The sequence below is a fragment of the Falco rusticolus genome, chromosome 8, assembly GCF_015220075.1.
Source record: "Falco rusticolus isolate bFalRus1 chromosome 8, bFalRus1.pri, whole genome shotgun sequence".
Classification (NCBI taxonomy): domain Eukaryota; kingdom Metazoa; phylum Chordata; class Aves; order Falconiformes; family Falconidae; genus Falco; species Falco rusticolus.
In genome coordinates this window covers 62,931,509-62,945,365 of record NC_051194.1, presented here as the reverse complement: position 1 = coordinate 62,945,365, position 13,857 = coordinate 62,931,509, and the positions used below count along the sequence as shown (strand labels likewise).

General features: G+C 45.7%; 1 long non-coding RNA gene across 1 annotated transcript in view; it reads right to left on the bottom strand.

Annotated features, from left to right (window-relative positions):
• The window catches only part of LOC119152662, a 33,691-nt gene extending 26,325 nt beyond the window's left edge, over positions 1–7,366 (bottom strand). Inside the window, exon 1 of the long non-coding RNA XR_005105841.1 lies at positions 7,167–7,366. This is a non-coding gene — a long non-coding RNA (uncharacterized LOC119152662). The remainder of the gene's footprint in view (positions 1–7,166) is intronic.
• Positions 7,367–13,857: the final 6,491 nt, after the last annotated feature.

Below are 13,857 nucleotides of genomic sequence, written 5' to 3'. Positions count from 1 at the left end.
CTTTCAGATTCATGAAGATACTGTTTCCCTTGTTCACCTTCTCAATGCAGATAATTTTCTACAAATTATCTTTTCATCTACCCTAATTAAAAAAAAATATGCATGCATTGGCTGCTACTTAAGAGAAAAAGTAATCACTTTAATTTCTGTATGCTAGCTTTGTGCTCCCCCCAACGATGACCTTACCTCTCCCATGATGTGCACCATACAAGACAAAGTCATTTCATGGACAACCGTCCTGTTCTCCTGAGTGCCAGCTGCAGGCAGCAGTGACCTACTTTTACTTGCTTGCAAAGTAGTTTTAGGGCTTTCACCTGCCATCCTGACCAAACGTTTCAGGATAGCAGGAGTTTTTTGGGTACCTCTGTTCAGCCTGGAAAACAGGAAGGCTCATCCTCGCAGTCCCCCAGTCTCTACTTCGCTCTGGGACACCCAAACCCTTCAGAGCTGCCAGGGAGTTTCAGCCAGCTGGAAATCGCTTCTCATTTCCTTGAATTATAACCCATCCACTGTGCAAACGAGGCAGCAGTCGATTATGTTTTTACAGTAACTGCAAAGAGCTCCCACCTTATGTGTTAGTGGAGACCAAGCCTCAGTGATTTTCCCTCTGCAACGGCTGTTGTTAAGCTGGCGGCTCCCCAGCCCCTTCCAGGTATGTTTTCCATGTAACAGCCTAAACTAGCAGACCTGATCCTAGTTGGCCAAGCAGAAGTCTTGATTTCACAGCCAACCTGAGGATTTACCAGGGGTAGCCATCTGCATTGGTGCTTTTACAAGAACGGTTCATTCTTTTTCCAAGTTAAGTGATCCCTGTACCGTTGGGGAGTTTGGGTTTGAAGGTCGAGGCAGAAGGCAGTGCTGGTTCCATGCTGCATCTCAAGGCATCCCAGCAGCTGGTGTGCAGCGGGGTCTCTCCTCCCTGCCCTCCCTCCTCAGATGTGCCTGCCTGCATCTGCCCTCCCGCATGCTAAAACTCTGTGGCAAGGAGAGCACTCATCCCTGTGTCAGGGGAGCAAATGTCCTTGTCCTCACATGTCCCTCTGAACACACCGACATCCCATCTTTAAGTCAGAGCATGAGCCAGTTTGGCACATGAAGGGCGGCAGCGGGTACCTGAGCGGTGCTTGCTACAAGTAAGAGAAACACAGGGCTGCCTTTTGTTGCCAGCTCTCTGCTGAATACATATACAATAAAATCACTCTGCTGAATACATATAAAATAAAAAAAAAAAGAGAAAAAGGATTGTTCCAAAGCTTAATTTACAACAGCACATTAGTGACCAAATTAAGACTGAGCAGAGAACATGGCAAATCATTAAAATGCTAATGACACCACTGGAAGATATAAAGACCAAGGATGCCTGTTTTGTGTGTGGTTTGGTGATAGACACATTGACAGAGCTGATACTAAGCCACAATTGATGGTGCCTTTCTAATGTGATTTTATGTGATTTTAAATGCCTGCATTTTTTTTCCGTAGGAGTTTTCTGTCTCTGCTCTGTGAAATATCATCCTTGTTGTTTCTGTACAGTGTAATTTCCCTTAAGCACCCCAACACGGAAGACAAAACTTTAGTGAAACCGAACTGCGCTGGGGATTTTCCCATACTGGCTGTATTTCTAGGGAAAAGCCGCTGCACAGAAAGGGCTGGTGGGAGCTGGGAAGCTCCTTACATTTCCCGACCCCAGAAAGGTCAATCACCAATCCCTGCTAAGGCAGGTTGAGATGGGATGTAAGCTCCACAGAGGCAAAGCAGCACGGCGAATGCAGCGTAGGGTGGGCAAGGCCTGGAGCCAGGCCAGTGGAGGCAGAGCTGGGTGCTGCGGGTCCGGGTGCTGCGGGCCCGGGTGCTGCGGGCCCGGGTGCCTGCCCAGCTGCTCGGCGCCGCCGCGAGTCCAACGCGCTGCTGCAGCTTTGCACCGCAAGCAACGGAGAGCGCAGCTACTTATCTCTGCACCGTCGAGCATTTGTGACTTAATGGCATCACATCTTCTACTTGGCATCTGATCTGATGCCACGCTGATTATACACTTGAGGCGAAAGCTCCTTCTGTGAGATTGCCGATTTCTTTAATGCAGGTCAATACATCATGGTCAACCAATGCACTACTTTCTAATCTGCTAGACACACAAGCTTGCCAGCCTTCAGGGCAGCCCTTGCCCAGGTGCTGCTGAGTGCTTGGAGGAATTCAGGTTTGAACAGAGCCCCAGAGAAACATCATAAACAGCAGAAAAAGGTGGCGGTAATTCCTTGTCCGGTACTTCTGGTTCAGTAGCACTGGAATACCGGTAGCCCTTTTCTCTTGGAGAGTGGCAAAGTAGTAGGGGAGGTTCAGCATGGAAAGGACTAAAAAACCAGAGGAAAGCGAATCAGAATATCTGTGTACCTGTGGCTATCCTGCTGGCACGGGGGGCGATGGATGATGGCATGTGCTCAAGCCCCTGCTCCCCTCCAGGAGCACCTGCCTTCTCCAGACACTTTAGACCTGCAACCCTAACAGCCCCTGCCACTTGCAGTGACACCCATTAGATCACCTAATGAAGATGACTTCACCAATTCCTTTGACCCAGGCTGAAGGAAGACAGGAAATTTTAATCCAGCTGGGTCTGAGAGACCAAAACAGCAACCTGGTGTCAGGCAAAAGCCCTTTAGCTGCACATAACCACGGCACTACAGGACTTGCACCAAGTCGCACAAGTGCTTTATTCGTAGGACAAAGGAGGAATGCAGAAAGCTTTACTTCCCCATACTGATTCCCCGAGAAAATTACCTCCTAGTACTTCTTTATTTTCTTTGAAAGGAATTACACATATTTTTCTTCATTACAAAAGGCTAAATCTTTGTATCCTCCCAGCTTCAGTTAAACTCTCTGGTGTGGCAAGAGATAAAAGGTATTCAGAAATTAAAATATGTGACTTGTATAAATACATAATGAAACAATTGGCAAACATTACAAAAAATAATATCCCTACTGATAGAATACAGAATCTGAAGTCCCTTTAATAAAACCAAGCATTTGGTTTCTGCAGAAGAGAAAGCTCCTAAGAGGCTTAACAGCATTAAGAGAAGAGAATAAACTATTGTTAACTTAATTTACTTAAAAAAAAAAAAAGTTAATCCTACAACAGTAATTTATATTTTTCTGACTCAAAGGTGCTACTATGAGTCACTTTTGTTCCCAACACCACTTCAGTATAACGGAGCTCAGACCTGCCTACCACACCGCTGATTTATCAAGCTGTAAATTGTACACTCTTCAGTTTTACAGATCAGTCACTTAAAATCTTTGTGACGATGATCTGTGCTGGGAACGGTGTTAATTCCCCCCTCACCCCCCTTCTTTTTGGGAAAGCAGAAGAAACCATATGGCAAAACTACACACAAGCCTACCATAAATGTTCCAAAAAGCACAGGGGACTTTTCTCTTGCAGTATTTTTAGGGGTTTTTTTAGTAATTGTAAAAGAGTTGTCAAATCCACTTTTTCAGCACTGTTGCTGAAAACATCACTAGCTTTTCCAAGGATACTTCAGCTGAGCAGTGATTTTGGCTTGAATTTGTTTGGCTTACAAAGACCCACAACCTGCCAAATGTCAATCTTTTTGCTTTTCGCTGTCAGAAATCACAACTAGTGATCATGGACTTTGTCATATTTCAAAGCATGAAATACCATTACAAGATGGATATTCAAACTTGGTGTGTGGCAACAGGCTTCACAGAGAGGAAAATATTTTTTTTACTGTTAGATTCAATGCTGCTCCTCACTTCCAGATCAGCTGGAATAAACATCTAGTTTGTCCACAGCATGAATTGAAATTGTAAATTAAATAGCTTCCTATTTGCTTCATCTTGAGCTACCATAGAGACCCCGAAATTTATCATATTTAAACACAGATTTCTCAAGCTATCCATGGTAGCTTTTAAGAGACACCAAAAGATATTGCACAAGTGTCACATTACTTTTCAGAGAGGAATGAAATATATTTAGTGGAATAATTTGCCGAGACTCAATTCAGAAAAATCATTGACAACAGACAAAAGCCGTCACAGCCACCTGACAGACGCACTGCATCTCAGCCCTGTCTCGTACCCGCCTGGTAGAGCTCCTTCTCTCGTGCCACAGCCTAGCACCTTGACGCTCCACAAAAAGTGGTTTTTTGCCAAATATCTGCTCCGATTAAAGTGTCGGCAAAGCTGCTAGTGCTTTGTTAGCTATCCAGACGTTAACTGAGATCAAAAATCCTCAACACCCCACATGGCAGGTTGGAGAGAAACCTCCTTGCCTGGGTCTGCCTTCCTGAACCCCCCCGCGGAGCACAGCGTGCCCCGCCGCACATCTCCCGCGTCCTGCTCACTGATCCAGGCAGCACACCAAGCTGGGTGCGGACCCCGAGTCACTGCAGGAATAACTCACTAAAGCAAGGCAGAAAAGAAATAAGCCCACGCTTCTGGCAAGCCATACACGAGTACAAGGATCTATTGCCACTAACAATTGCTTCTTCAGGACAAGTGGTAGGATGCTTTAAAAGCACTCAGTAGGTTGATTTAAGCTAAAAACATCCCTTGGCTGGGACACGTGAGCCATTCTCACGTGAACCGTGACACACAGCATGGTCCGTTAGGGGTGTCTCCCCCGGCTGCGCGTATTGGGACCAATGCTCATGAAGAGCAAAGGCGTTTTCCTGCTGACAGAGTTACCACGAATCCCATTTACATTGTCAGAATGCCAGGCGGGGACACAGTGTTGCTTTTCTGAACTCTGGGCAGCCATCCCAGAGGTCCTCATTTGCTAACTTCCCCCCTTCCAAAAGAAAACATACTTGGCAATACATCTAGCTCTTATCTCACAATCCCAATTCTTCCCTTCCTCTCATCTCACCGAAGGCATCCTACCACTTAGGTCATTTCAGCAACACTTTCATGGAGCATGAGACAGAGGAAGAGGAAAGGGGTGAGGCTTGTTACAACTTAAGTGCCACAGCCCTGGGCTTTAGATTTATTTTTATACTTTCGCAACAGAAGCCAGAAAAGGGGGAAAAGGTGGTGAGAAAGATTTTGGTATGGAACATTTCAAAATGCAAGTGAGATGTATCCTAAATTAAAAATAAAACAAAGTGATTGCATTGCTAAATAATGGAAAGTGCTGACTTGGGGAAACAAAATCCTTTCTCTCCTAAAAGATGGGCATTACTTTGTAATATTTGAGAAAGATATAAATGTATAGTTTCTTGAACACATCGGTATTATTAAAGCTTATTATTAAAGTGTGACTGTGTAAGAAGGCAGAAACAGTCCTTTGGAAAAACGCTGTCACAGGACAGCAACTGCACCAGGTGGCAAAGCTAGGTGAAGTCTGTGCATGTCGTCAGCTGCAGGGAAAAAGCCATTCCAGGGTTGCCAAGAGCCTGACACAACCACTGGCCACCAGGTTTGAGAAGTTCCTTTTACTCATGCTTAGTGTTTCAGATGATCCCTTTTATCAGTTGTAAAATTACAACATTTCTTCCTCCTTGACAAGCGCGGGAAAAAATTCCTAGCTCTCCTGAAGGCAATATGAAAAATGAATACACTGCTTCCTAAGCACCCACCTGCCTTCACAGTGATAGTACGAACAATTACAATGGAAACAGGAAAAAAATACAGTTATGATGCTGCTCTTGTTTTGATTTAAATAGGACATTTATCAAAATAATAAGATGGCCATCAATGAGAACACCAGTTCTGTCTGCAGTCTTTCGTTTCGCTTTATGAACAGATGTACCTCTTAGGCTGTTACATGTTAAGCAGAGACCAAAAGTCTTTGATCCTATCACTGGAAAAAGTATTTTTCTTCAATTATGGTTCCTTGCATTTCCATTTCTAATAGCCCACACAGCTGTATATTAAACAAAAAGCCATGAATCCCTTGACTAACTCAAACGAAAATGTTTCCTTTGCTGTATCCTAAAGATCTGGCTGTAACAGCTTCAACTTCCAAATTTCACCAAATTTGGTTGCTAACATTTAGGGAAATGTCTCTGCACTCCAGTTCTAGCTCAGGACCCTTACAGGGGCTTTGTTTCCAGAAGAATTTCTGAATTTATGTCTACATCAAAAAATCTTTCCTTAAAGGAAAGAGAATTGAGATTAAACTTATATTTGACAACTTCCCAGGTGTGGTAACTTTGTAGGAGCTCAATTTACTTTAGGTACCTCATAAACGAAAAGAAAACACTTGCAGCTTCCCCCATTAGAGATTCTGTTCTTTGAGTGCAGAAAATGCCTTAGGTCTTGAGCACAGAAAGTCTTAAACAAAGATAGGAAACAGTACTGCCCTTGATAAATGACACTTAGAAGAGTTGTGTGGATTTTTAACCCTTTCCTAAGCCAGAAAGATTAACCTAGTAACTTAGTTCATGAGCACAAGAAGAACAACATCCAAAACCGAGAAAGAACAGGCAAAGTTATTCTTCTAAACCCTTGAGCTACTACTAAGCTATAGATTACAAATATAAAACTCAAAGGAAACAGAACAGACCTTCAGTCGGAGAGAAGAAAGGAAAATTATCGCAGCCCGCACTTCCAGCACAAAGTCTCCATCTCTCCCGTTTCGGCCCTGGCCAGGCAGCCCTCCCCTGGGCTGGGGGACCCTCCTCAACAGCCTCAGCTCTCATCATTCACACAGTCACCTCTTGCACTTGGTTTCCTCCTCCTTGCTAACCGGCAGAGGCTCACCCAGGTGCATGTGTTTTCTTGTTTGGGCTTTGCCTGTTTGCTAAGGAAGCATCAACAGGATAAAGACAAATCGAAAGGGAAGCCAAAGCTGCCAGAGAGAAATTGTGACTCCCACATGCTCATAGCACAGAGAAACTGGAAAGCCAAAATGATGATGTGATCCTCACCTGTAAAAAAAAAAAAAAAGTAAAAATCCCCACATTCCAAGAACATCTTATAGGAACACTCTACCCTGTCATCACACTAAAAAATTACATGTGCTCTCCTGGAGGGTCTTTTGAATCATAAGAAAAAGAGAAATGAAAGTGTTCGGTGAAGACTAGGGAAAAATAGAAAAGACTGCTCGTACAAAGTATTTTTTTTTTAAAAACCAACCAACCAAACAACTACCCTATATTTTAAACAACCCCTGAGATTTTAGATGGAATACTTTCATACTTTGACAATCATCTCACCTTTATTAGCTTGTTGTGAAAGCGGAGGATGAATTAACACGTCGTATCAGGCTGCACTGGGGAATTTTCCAGATCAGACTCTCCCGATGGCCCCTTTAGCCCTCCTTGGGCACCCCGGTACAGCGCTGTGCACAGAAGGTTCCCAGCGGGTCTCGCCCTGTGGGGACACTTGCCAGAGAAGAGACCTGGTGACACTCCAGTGGTGGTCAGAGCAGATGTCCAAGCTGTGGAGAAAAACCAAAGACAGCTCAAACCCAATTGCTGGGAGCTCAGATCACCTGCAGCTGAGGAGCCAGTCCGAGAAGTTTTGCCAACATTGACCCATATTGGCATCAGCGGTGGTCCCTTTTGGCTGGGTGTATCCCAACGCACGGTAACTCCTGCCTGAGCTGACGGCCTGGCTAGAGCTCCTGCCATAGGGAATTTGCCCAGGAGAGCCCTGGAGAGGGCTGGGCATGGTGCTGGACTCCCACTCCTCTGCCCTACCTGGCTGGTGCAACAGGGCTGAGGGACTGGTGTGGGTGCCGAAAATGAGCACATCTCCAGGGGCTCTGCGTTTATGCCAGGGGTTTCCCGTCGCTGGGGATGGGGAAGCGCAAGGGGGGCACATCCAGCTGTTACAGCCTCCTCTGCAACACCGCGCACCTCGGCGGCACTCAGGAGGCACTCCGCAAATGAATCTACAGCTAGCTTGCCCATCTTAAGAAGTTTTCCCCTTTTAAAAGTTATTTTCTTTTCTTTTTTTTTTTTTTTTTTTTGTGGACAGGATGAACATTAAACTGTGTCATGCCTAATTTTTACTTAATTCTGTCTGTTTAGAATTTACCTTGTTATAATTTCTTGCAGAAGGCACCTGCCTTTTTCTTCACTCCAGAAATGCATTCACTATCTCAAATACAAACAAGTGCCCTTCTGTTCTAGCTTTCTTGGCAAGCTTGCTGAAAACTTCAGAACGAAAAATGAATGAATATGACACAGCATAACACAGTGTTTCTGACGCCTTTCGGCGGTTCCCCCAGAAGCCCTCATGCGCCATCCCCAGGCTGAGGCCACACGCCGCGCCAGGCGAAAGCCACCTCCATTCTTATTTCTTGGAACAACCGTATCTTTACACACTGGAAATTTCATTTTGCTTTAAAGGCCCCTTCCCTGCTCCAGCCTCCAGAGACGATATGTTTTATCAGTCCAGCGTCAGCAAAGCGATAAAGGGTACGGTGCTGCGGTGTGAGCCAACCGCCGAGCCTTGCTCAGCGGTGCAGCCGAGTGCCTCAGCGCTGGTGATTGAAAGCGGAAGCTTAATGGGGTGAATGCGAACAAAGAATTAGAATAAATGCCACCTTTTGAAATAGAAAGCAAGTGGCTAAATGGCTTGGGTGAGGCAGGAAAGCAGATGTACGGCAGAAAAGCAGTGCTGCAAAGCCAGTCTGGATTTCAGATTACAGTTGAGTCATTTTGTCGGCCAGTACACCGACAGCCTGCCTGGGTGGCCTCCTGCCTATCAGCAGGTGTGATGGGGAAAAAAACCACAGGCTTCTCTTGCAAGATCTGATTTATTTCAGCAAATGGTTCCTTTCTGGTCTCCTGAGCAAAGCTTCTTCTAATTAAGCATTTCGCATTAGAACATGCCACCCCAATTACCTGGACATATATCCTAATCTTCAGCCTGATGTATTTTCAGGCTTTAGCGGGATAAGCGTAATCATCTATGAAAGCTTGTGCCAGATAAAGGGGAAGGAAAGGGGTTTTCCTTTCCACATTTAAACCGGCTAGAAAGTCTTGGGAGAGTTCTTGTGCCGATGGCAAGCCAGTTGAACCATGAGAGCCCCACAGCAGCTCACATCACATCAAGGTACAAATGCGACGGCATTTTAAGAGAAGGGGCACACATGGCTCTGTACCTCCTCCTGAAGGACTCCTTACCTGGTGGTAAGGACTATCCCTGTCCCTGCAGAGCCTGGAAGGACCGTGGTGAGCCCTGGAGCATGCCCAGTGAAGCAAGGGCTGAGCTGGCTCCGAAGGCGAGCTTACAGCGGGCTGGTTGCTCCGGCCTTGCGGGGAGTGAATTCTCACCAGCTTGGCCAGAGGTGGCTGTAACTTGGCCGGAGGAGCGAAGGGTCCCACTGCCCGAGGGAACCCCCGGAAAAACCAGAACACTGGGGGTGGTGGGGGGAGCGTGAGGCTGAGCCCCAGAACTGAGGCGTGACGTGGCATTTGTGCAAGAGCCGGGAGAAGAGGCTTGAGAAGAGGAACCTCTGAACCCTGGCAGCACAGTGAGGATGAGGCACAGAGGCGCTGGCTGCGTCTGGCCGCAGTACAGCTGGGACTAACGGGACGTAACTAGGAAAGTGCCTTCTCTGCCATTTTTCCCTCAGTGGTCTTCTTGTAGAGCATGTTTGATGAATGTGAATAACCATAAGCCAAGAAGTGAACAGACCTTTGTGCAGCTTGAGGGCCGTCCATGAAAATAATGGGCCAAATTTTGGTATAGATGAACGCTTCAGTAGCCCTCTTCATACTGTGCCAAGAGAAAGTATTTGGCTGCTGCCCCTGGCAGCGAGGGTAGGGGCAATGCCAGCTGCCGTTCTGATGAGGCAGCTACTAATGGATTTCACCATCAAACAACCCTCACTGAAGGCTGTCCAGAGATGCCTGGATAGACAATATTCATCAGACAGAAGAGAGGAATTTCTTTGCTGTGAGAGAGGCTTGGAAAGCACATCATTCCTACGCAGCTGAAGGGAAACAGATACTGCTCTGGTCTGACTGCTCTTCCCTGCCTCCGAATGCGGCAGCAGGGATGCTGTCTTGTCTTGGCAGAGTTGATGAGTGGTAATTATGAATATCTGTCAGATCTTGGGTGTCAATATTTGTAGGTAGCTACCTGATCACGTTTTGAAAACAACAGAGCATGTTCTGCACTTGCCATGCTATAAAATGGATTAAAAAATTTCTTTAGGAAACCAAATGTGAATCAGGGGACTGAAGTCAAATTCAATCTTTATTAATTACAATTGTAACACCATTCAACTTGACACAAAGGTGAAACTGCATTCAAGTCACTTCCAGATTTGTTTGTAGCGTGTAGGAATCTGACCCAAGCTAGTGAGATGGATCTGCGTATTTGAGGAGGGGACTGCTGCACACATGCCAGTGCCCGGCGCAGGTAATACACAGGCACGCTTTGTAATGGCCAAGTTTATGCAGCTAATTCCTCACATTCAGTACTGACTGTACAATAATCCTTTTGACAAATGAGTCAAGAGGCAGGGTGCTGCTGAGCATAATATGCATTATTGCCTTGCACAGATCTAGGACATGTAGATGAGTGAGGATTAATAGTTACAATTAGAAATGTAAGAGCAGACTGTAGATTGTGAAAATAATTAGCAGATTCTGGAAAGAATTTCCAGCCTCACAAAAATGTTTTAGTGCAGAATACATTTCAAACGGAAACAATAAAAGAGACTCAGCCATGCTCTTCTCGTAACGATACATTCGGGATTGTTAAGCTGGGATGTGAAAGCTTGCTGGCTCCTTAACGAGGATGGCTGCGTGCTCACAGCCAGCAAGGTGTGCCGCCCACGCTGGGGGGGCAGGCGGCTGCTGGGCTTCGCAGGGCGGTCTTGGTCACATTGCACCTGCATTCCGACTTGTGCTCTTGTTCTTCTTACAGCTGTGGCTCTTCTTGCTCCCCCAGGGTTTAGGCTCCCCAAGACCTCTGCCCATAGAGAAAAGCATCAGCAGCACTGCAGAGTGTGAGCACCTGACCCAGAGCAAGGATGGGGCAGGGTCCTTGATGCAGGACCCTGGTGGGTGCACGGGAGGAGCTGCCCTCCCCTCTGGGACCATGCCTGCCCCTGGGCCGTAGGAAGACAGTGGCTAGAGAAAGCTCCTGTGCTTTGCTGTGTGCATTTGTTCCCAGCATGTTAATCGCGTCCTGCTTTAAACATTGCTAATAAAATGTGGACACTCCCCCAGAAATTGCAATAACCTCAAAAATGGTTTATAAAGTTATGTTTTTAAAGTAAAATAACTGTTAGATTGACTTTGTTTGACTCTTAGAATTAGAGGAACATGTTTTTTCTTCTTGAGGCCAACTCTGGGATGCCCCTGTTTTTCAGGAGTGCTGGATTTCAGCAGGGGCTCTACAGATCCAGAGACCTGCAGCAAGGTGGAGAAGTTGGCAAAATGAGCAGCACATAAATGGCCAAACTTAACAGCCGTGCCGAAGCAGCCTGGCAAAAAGCGGTGCTGGCAGAGGCACTGAGCTGGGGCCAGCAGAACTGCGCTGCTCAGTGCCGGGGCCCCTCCGGAGCAGATCCCGGAGCTTCTGTCCTTTACAGACTGGCCACTCTGCAGCTGCTTCCCAGGTGGGCTGTCTCTGGGATGTAAATAGCTAAAATGCCATTAAAAAGATCATAAATCATGCTCACTCAGCAATAGGGAACAAGTCTGATTTGCCTTTCTTTTCTCTGTTTGAAGGTAATAGGTGACTGGTGCCTACAGTTCCTGAAGAAACTGCAGTCCACAATTTATCTTTCCAGAAACGTGTCCTCTGGTGGCTATCCTTTCACACTTTCCAGAAGACTGGAATAGTACTAGTACTCTGAGAAACCCAGTTAAGACCCAGGGTGGGTTTCAGACGACAGACTGTAACAGTGAAATGATGGCTTGTTGCCAGTGGTTTCACCCAGGTGAGCCTTGCTTCTGGCCAGGAGACAGCACCAGCATCCCTCCCGGCTACGGAACTGGGGGGTGAATGCCTTTCCAAAGGTGTCAAGTCTCTAGCTTGGTGATGAATAAAAAATTCTGGCAGGAGAGGAGCGTGTAATGATCAAGTGTAATGAAATGGTAACAATACATCTCGCCAATCAATAAGAATGCTCTCTTTGTAAGAACATATTCCTTATTTATAGATCATCTAGCTTGTGCAGAAGAGGGGAGTTAACAGCTTTCAGTCTGGTTTAGGAGAAAGACTAACTGATGATGTGAAATTACCTGGAATACTTAATCATAAAGATCAAAAGGGTTTGGGGATTTTTTGTGTGTAAGTATAGCTTTAAAAATCATATTATTCCAATATAATTCCCATTGTTGCTGTCACTGTGGAGTGTCTAAGTGCCTAATATATCTAACACAGATGTGCCAAAGGGCTACAATTAAATCACTCTGCACTCATCTTCTGGTACCAATCAACTTTTTCTCCTCTTAATGAACAGACACATGCTGTTTTATACAGAGTCTGATTGACTGGTTGATATGAAAACATAAAGTGGCAGGAGCTGGTGAAAAGTATTCATTATTCTCTCTGTTTGGAGCTGCAGTAGAAGTGAGTAATTGTTTCTGATTGTGGCAGCCACTCTCGTGCTGACTGATGAGTGCTACAGCACTGGCTCAGAGGTGGTGTTAGGTGGGAGGGGAACTCCTTCATGAGGCCTTCACGGAAGCTGAAGCATCCCCAACATGTTTTATTTTGAATGGCAAACGTGGCTTTGAATCGGTATTTTTCTATTACCTGGTCCATAGGAGTCATATTCACCCCTTGGGCAGATTTCCCAGGAGCCCAACTCCCATGGACCTGAGCCAGGGAGGGGCCAGGCAGGCTTCTCCCCACCTTTAGCAAGCAAGCCAGAGTAACCTTCACGCTGCCGGAGACCCTGTCCGTCATGCTTGGTACTCATATTCATATTCAAACTGAGGTCTCCTTGTTGATCTCAATGCTAGAAATTATTTTTTCCCAGAGCTCAAATACATTGCATCAGAAATGAAGGTTGATGATGGGACCAGATGAGGAAGGAACCTCTCATCTGATGAAAGACACCTCCTCAATATCCATGTGCTTTATAGAGATAGTAATGACCATGCCCCTGTACTACTGGTCTATAATCTTTTTGGTCTCCTGGGTCTGGGCAAAGCCACCCTGTTTCTGTATTACTCTTCAGTAACACTCTACACTGACAGAAAACTGAGTTTGCCCGAGAAGAAGGGCACTGACAGCCAGCTGAAGCAGTGCCCACCATCAAAATACCACTTACAGGGTAAAAACCAGTAGGAAAACACGTTACTGTTGAAGCAAACAAAGACAGTTGAGTGGGAGCATGGCACTTCATTTGGAGAGAAGGTTGATTAAATTACGGTCCCCAAATGAAGGATGGGGATACTTATTTTGAAGGGAAAGTTCATTAAATTATGGTTCCCAAATGCAAAATATCAAACTAAAAAACATTCTTTGGAAATACCTGGGAATTTCAGTTACTTTTTAAGTTCACATCTTAAAGAGCAGATGTGGTGACAAGTGAAGGGGCTCTGATTTGGGCTGGATATGAAAGCGGCCGTTTTCCGGTGCAGACAGAGGGGGTGACGTGCCCATGGCTGGCGTGCCTGCGCGAAGGCAGCACCCCACCCCCACCCCCCCCGACATGCTCCTCTGAACTGCGCAAAAGACGAAACAAAACCAACAACAAAACCAACCACAGCTTTTCATCCCGAAAGAGCACGAGAGCAAGCATTGAAAGTGAATCTCAGTGTTGGCTGAGTATGTACATTTTGCTTGCAAGTACTCAATTTTATTTTCCTACACAATAATAATAAACTTTCCTTGAGCAAAGCACTCAGAACAAGTGCCGGAATCAAATTATAAACCTGTGCTTTTTGAAAAAGAATTAAAAAAAAAATAAAATCCCACTTATAA